Source organism: Hyla sarda, unplaced genomic scaffold, assembly GCF_029499605.1.
Source record: "Hyla sarda isolate aHylSar1 unplaced genomic scaffold, aHylSar1.hap1 scaffold_1288, whole genome shotgun sequence".
Taxonomy (NCBI): Eukaryota; Metazoa; Chordata; class Amphibia; order Anura; family Hylidae; genus Hyla; species Hyla sarda.
The window spans coordinates 25,566-32,411 of NW_026607911.1; the positions used below are offsets into that span (position 1 = coordinate 25,566).

Here is a 6,846-nt window from a genome sequence, read left to right on the forward strand (position 1 = left end):
AACCGTGAAAGGGGCGGGCCCAACAAGGTCCCCTTCATGGGCACTATCACTGCTTGCTGTCAGGGAGGCTGCCAGACAATTTTCCATGCACACTCTGGGCTGGGGGGCAGTCAACCACCAGTACACACAGCAGAACCTAAACCCATACCATTATTGCTAAGCAGCAAGACAGGGGCCCATTGCACTCCCACGGGGCCTTTTTAAATGCAATCCATAACCCGGATTTGCCAGGAACCCTTCTTACTCCTCCTACTTGCATGTGACACTGGGCTTAGGATCTGCATAGGAAACACACACACAAGCACACACCTACCTTTGTTGCCTGCAGATGCCTCCTTGGCTGTCCCCAAACGGTATCAAACCAACACCCACGGGAAGCTGTAAGCATAGAGGACATGCCTGCACCCCATTGGACTTACCTGTGTGGGTTAAATCCGGGTTATTTGACAACCTATGGCGGTGATGGTTCTGCTCAGGCAGAGCAGTGCTGATGCTCCTCATAAAGCTGTCGCTGCTGTGAAGGTTCTAGGTGACATCACAAATCCCTTTGGTTACATACACAACAAAGCTGGGTTGTTGTTGTTTACACTCTGCAAGGCCTGTGGAAGTGAGTGACATCATAGCACTGTAGTTCTGAGGGTTCAAGATGGATGCAACAATCTCCTGTTGCTTCTATGAAGGCCGTAATAGACGACATCACCAAACAGCTCCATAGTCACATACACAGCAAAGGAGAGATGTTGTTTACACCTAGTGATGTCAGTGGTATTGAGTGACATCACAGCACAGTGCTAAGGCTCCTGGGCCTGGACACAGCAGCGGCTGCAATATCTCAACGGAGAATACGTTTATATCTATGTGTGTGTGTGCGCATATATATATATATATATATATATATATATATATATATATATATATATTTCTCCGCCGAAATCACTTTTAAACCCATTTCCACCTTTTTTTCCCTTCTCTTCCTCTTACTTTTTTTTCACGTTTTTTTACGTTTTTCTCCTTTTCGCCTCTTTTCTGGGCGTATTATTCTTCTTTTTCTTCTTTTTTTTCGTCTAATGCATACCCCATCAGTGCAGCAATGCTTATTCAATACCGCCAGCAGATGGAGACACTGGGGGATAATTTTCTAAGGATTTATACTGATTTTTCCTGTCTGAATTTGTCGCACAGAAAGTTGCAGGCCAAATATGTGTGACATTTCTGCGACTTTAGCTTCTAGAGCATTTTTACAACATTATACATAGGTGCTGAATACATAAAAAGCGACTGTTCAGCGACAGACAAGTCGCATCGGCTGAAAGTAGGCCAGAATGTCAGTCCATGTTGGAGCAGGTTTAGATACAGTCTAAAGCATAGATCTCAAAGTCTGTGCACAGAATTTAGCAAGGGCCTCGCACCTTCTGATGCATCAGGTAGGTGCACAATAGCATAGCCTAACCCTCTGTACTTTGGTCTATATTGATGCGGGACATAGACAGCCAGCTGATGACCAATCCATTAGTGCAATGGATGGCTGGAAGCATTTGTCTTTGCCTTTGCAATACCACAGAAGCAATGCATGGTCAATGTACAGCAATGACACACCTGTGTGAACAGCCAGGAGACCCCCCCCCCCCCCCCATGTTATGTTACATAGTTACATAGTTAGTACGGTCGAAAAAAGACATATGTCCATCACGTTCAACCAGGGAATTAAGGGGTAGGGGTGTGGCGCGATATTGGGGAAGGGATGAGATTTTATATTTCTTCATAAGCATTAATCTTATTTTGTCAATTAGGAACATTCAGCACCCACCCGCTATCAAGGCAGCTGCCTATCATGTCATGCCCTACCTGCACAGGTGTGCTGGCTACTCAAATGATCCAATTAAGGAGGCCATTTAGTCAGCAGCAGCAGAAGTCCTGTGCCTGGACGCTCCAACAGGGGCCAGACACAAGCAGAAGCAGAAGCAGCAGAAGCAGCAGCAGCACCACCTTTTGTTTTTTGGCTGCAGCAGCAGCAAGGCCCACAGGGCTGGCTAGCTGGCTAGCCAGCAAGCAGGTAGCAATGAAAGTAGGAATCTTTCTTTTTAACCCTGTAAGGGGGTGGTGCACTGTACCCGAAGATACTGCCATATCGGGTCAATGCATAGGGCGACGGAAGCAAGCTTCGAAATCGGCCCCCGTTCTCAAAAATCCATTTAATATATGGTCCCCAGATAGGGGACGTATCAGATATTAAACTGATAAGAACAGATACTACACTTGATCTTAGCCAAAAGGCCGAGAAGCGATAACCGTGAAAGGGGCGGGCCCAACAAGGTCCCCTTCATGGGCACTATCACTGCTTGCTGTCAGGGAGGCTGCCAGACAATTTTCCATGCACACTCTGGGCTGGGGGGCAGTCAACCACCAGTACACACAGCAGAACCTAAACCCATACCATTATTGCTAAGCAGCAAGACAGGGGCCCATTGCACTCCCACGGGGCCTTTTTAAATGCAATCCATAACCCGGATTTGCCAGGAACCCTTCTTACTCCTCCTACTTGCATGTGACACTGGGCTTAGGATCTGCATAGGAAACACACACACAAGCACACACCTACCTTTGTTGCCTGCAGATGCCTCCTTGGCTGTCCCCAAACGGTATCAAACCAACACCCACGGGAAGCTGTAAGCATAGAGGACATGCCTGCACCCCATTGGACTTACCTGTGTGGGTTAAATCCGGGTTATTTGACAACCTATGGCGGTGATGGTTCTGCTCAGGCAGAGCAGTGCTGATGCTCCTCATAAAGCTGTCGCTGCTGTGAAGGTTCTAGGTGACATCACAAATCCCTTTGGTTACATACACAACAAAGCTGGGTTGTTGTTGTTTACACTCTGCAAGGCCTGTGGAAGTGAGTGACATCATAGCACTGTAGTTCTGAGGGTTCAAGATGGATGCAACAATCTCCTGTTGCTTCTATGAAGGCCGTAATAGACGACATCACCAAACAGCTCCATAGTCACATACACAGCAAAGGAGAGATGTTGTTTACACCTAGTGATGTCAGTGGTATTGAGTGACATCACAGCACAGTGCTAAGGCTCCTGGGCCTGGACACAGCAGCGGCTGCAATATCTCAACGGAGAATACGTTTATATCTATGTGTGTGTGTGCGCATATATATATATATATATATATATATATATATATATATATATTTCTCCGCCGAAATCACTTTTAAACCCATTTCCACCTTTTTTTCCCTTCTCTTCCTCTTACTTTTTTTTCACGTTTTTTTACGTTTTTCTCCTTTTCGCCTCTTTTCTGGGCGTATTATTCTTCTTTTTCTTCTTTTTTTTCGTCTAATGCATACCCCATCAGTGCAGCAATGCTTATTCAATACCGCCAGCAGATGGAGACACTGGGGGATAATTTTCTAAGGATTTATACTGATTTTTCCTGTCTGAATTTGTCGCACAGAAAGTTGCAGGCCAAATATGTGTGACATTTCTGCGACTTTAGCTTCTAGAGCATTTTTACAACATTATACATAGGTGCTGAATACATAAAAAGCGACTGTTCAGCGACAGACAAGTCGCATCGGCTGAAAGTAGGCCAGAATGTCAGTCCATGTTGGAGCAGGTTTAGATACAGTCTAAAGCATAGATCTCAAAGTCTGTGCACAGAATTTAGCAAGGGCCTCGCACCTTCTGATGCATCAGGTAGGTGCACAATAGCATAGCCTAACCCTCTGTATACTTTGGTCTATATTGATGCGGGACATAGACAGCCAGCTGATGACCAATCCATTAGTGCAATGGATGGCTGGAAGCATTTGTCTTTGCCTTTGCAATACCACAGAAGCAATGCATGGTCAATGTACAGCAATGACACACCTGTGTGAACAGCCAGGAGACCCCCCCCCCCCCCATGTTATGTTACATAGTTACATAGTTAGTACGGTCGAAAAAAGACATATGTCCATCACGTTCAACCAGGGAATTAAGGGGTAGGGGTGTGGCGCGATATTGGGGAAGGGATGAGATTTTATATTTCTTCATAAGCATTAATCTTATTTTGTCAATTAGGAACATTCAGCACCCACCCGCTATCAAGGCAGCTGCCTATCATGTCATGCCCTACCTGCACAGGTGTGCTGGCTACTCAAATGATCCAATTAAGGAGGCCATTTAGTCAGCAGCAGCAGAAGTCCTGTGCCTGGACGCTCCAACAGGGGCCAGACACAAGCAGAAGCAGAAGCAGCAGAAGCAGCAGCAGCACCACCTTTTGTTTTTTGGCTGCAGCAGCAGCAAGGCCCACAGGGCTGGCTAGCTGGCTAGCCAGCAAGCAGGTAGCAATGAAAGTAGGAATCTTTCTTTTTAACCCTGTAAGGGGGTGGTGCACTGTACCCGAAGATACTGCCATATCGGGTCAATGCATAGGGCGACGGAAGCAAGCTTCGAAATCGGCCCCCGTTCTCAAAAATCCATTTAATATATGGTCCCCAGATAGGGGACGTATCAGATATTAAACTGATAAGAACAGATACTACACTTGATCTTAGCCAAAAGGCCGAGAAGCGATAACCGTGAAAGGGGCGGGCCCAACAAGGTCCCCTTCATGGGCACTATCACTGCTTGCTGTCAGGGAGGCTGCCAGACAATTTTCCATGCACACTCTGGGCTGGGGGGCAGTCAACCACCAGTACACACAGCAGAACCTAAACCCATACCATTATTGCTAAGCAGCAAGACAGGGGCCCATTGCACTCCCACGGGGCCTTTTTAAATGCAATCCATAACCCGGATTTGCCAGGAACCCTTCTTACTCCTCCTACTTGCATGTGACACTGGGCTTAGGATCTGCATAGGAAACACACACACAAGCACACACCTACCTTTGTTGCCTGCAGATGCCTCCTTGGCTGTCCCCAAACGGTATCAAACCAACACCCACGGGAAGCTGTAAGCATAGAGGACATGCCTGCACCCCATTGGACTTACCTGTGTGGGTTAAATCCGGGTTATTTGACAACCTATGGCGGTGATGGTTCTGCTCAGGCAGAGCAGTGCTGATGCTCCTCATAAAGCTGTCGCTGCTGTGAAGGTTCTAGGTGACATCACAAATCCCTTTGGTTACATACACAACAAAGCTGGGTTGTTGTTGTTTACACTCTGCAAGGCCTGTGGAAGTGAGTGACATCATAGCACTGTAGTTCTGAGGGTTCAAGATGGATGCAACAATCTCCTGTTGCTTCTATGAAGGCCGTAATAGACGACATCACCAAACAGCTCCATAGTCACATACACAGCAAAGGAGAGATGTTGTTTACACCTAGTGATGTCAGTGGTATTGAGTGACATCACAGCACAGTGCTAAGGCTCCTGGGCCTGGACACAGCAGCGGCTGCAATATCTCAACGGAGAATACGTTTATATCTATGTGTGTGTGTGCGCATATATATATATATATATATATATATATATATATATATATATATATTTCTCCGCCGAAATCACTTTTAAACCCATTTCCACCTTTTTTTCCCTTCTCTTCCTCTTACTTTTTTTTCACGTTTTTTTACGTTTTTCTCCTTTTCGCCTCTTTTCTGGGCGTATTATTCTTCTTTTTCTTCTTTTTTTTCGTCTAATGCATACCCCATCAGTGCAGCAATGCTTATTCAATACCGCCAGCAGATGGAGACACTGGGGGATAATTTTCTAAGGATTTATACTGATTTTTCCTGTCTGAATTTGTCGCACAGAAAGTTGCAGGCCAAATATGTGTGACATTTCTGCGACTTTAGCTTCTAGAGCATTTTTACAACATTATACATAGGTGCTGAATACATAAAAAGCGACTGTTCAGCGACAGACAAGTCGCATCGGCTGAAAGTAGGCCAGAATGTCAGTCCATGTTGGAGCAGGTTTAGATACAGTCTAAAGCATAGATCTCAAAGTCTGTGCACAGAATTTAGCAAGGGCCTCGCACCTTCTGATGCATCAGGTAGGTGCACAATAGCATAGCCTAACCCTCTGTACTTTGGTCTATATTGATGCGGGACATAGACAGCCAGCTGATGACCAATCCATTAGTGCAATGGATGGCTGGAAGCATTTGTCTTTGCCTTTGCAATACCACAGAAGCAATGCATGGTCAATGTACAGCAATGACACACCTGTGTGAACAGCCAGGAGACCCCCCCCCCCCATGTTATGTTACATAGTTACATAGTTAGTACGGTCGAAAAAAGACATATGTCCATCACGTTCAACCAGGGAATTAAGGGGTAGGGGTGTGGCGCGATATTGGGGAAGGGATGAGATTTTATATTTCTTCATAAGCATTAATCTTATTTTGTCAATTAGGAACATTCAGCACCCACCCGCTATCAAGGCAGCTGCCTATCATGTCATGCCCTACCTGCACAGGTGTGCTGGCTACTCAAATGATCCAATTAAGGAGGCCATTTAGTCAGCAGCAGCAGAAGTCCTGTGCCTGGACGCTCCAACAGGGGCCAGACACAAGCAGAAGCAGAAGCAGCAGAAGCAGCAGCAGCACCACCTTTTGTTTTTTGGCTGCAGCAGCAGCAAGGCCCACAGGGCTGGCTAGCTGGCTAGCCAGCAAGCAGGTAGCAATGAAAGTAGGAATCTTTCTTTTTAACCCTGTAAGGGGGTGGTGCACTGTACCCGAAGATACTGCCATATCGGGTCAATGCATAGGGCGACGGAAGCAAGCTTCGAAATCGGCCCCCGTTCTCAAAAATCCATTTAATATATGGTCCCCAGATAGGGGACGTATCAGATATTAAACTGATAAGAACAGATACTACACTTGATCTTAGCCAAAAGGCCGAGAAGCGAT

At 46.1% G+C, this 6,846-nt stretch overlaps 3 non-coding genes across 3 annotated transcripts; all 3 read right to left on the bottom strand.

Moving 5' to 3' along the window:
* Positions 1-2,095: 2,095 nt before the first annotated feature.
* Positions 2,096-2,286, bottom strand: LOC130304676 (U2 spliceosomal RNA). Its single transcript, XR_008854408.1, has one exon. It is a non-coding gene; the product is annotated as a U2 spliceosomal RNA (small nuclear RNA).
* Positions 2,287-4,375: 2,089 nt separating this feature from the next.
* LOC130304677 (U2 spliceosomal RNA) lies at positions 4,376-4,566 on the bottom strand. Its single transcript, XR_008854409.1, has one exon. It is a non-coding gene; the product is annotated as a U2 spliceosomal RNA (small nuclear RNA).
* Positions 4,567-6,655: 2,089 nt separating this feature from the next.
* On the bottom strand, positions 6,656-6,846 carry LOC130304678 (U2 spliceosomal RNA). The gene has a single exon (XR_008854410.1). It is a non-coding gene; the product is annotated as a U2 spliceosomal RNA (small nuclear RNA).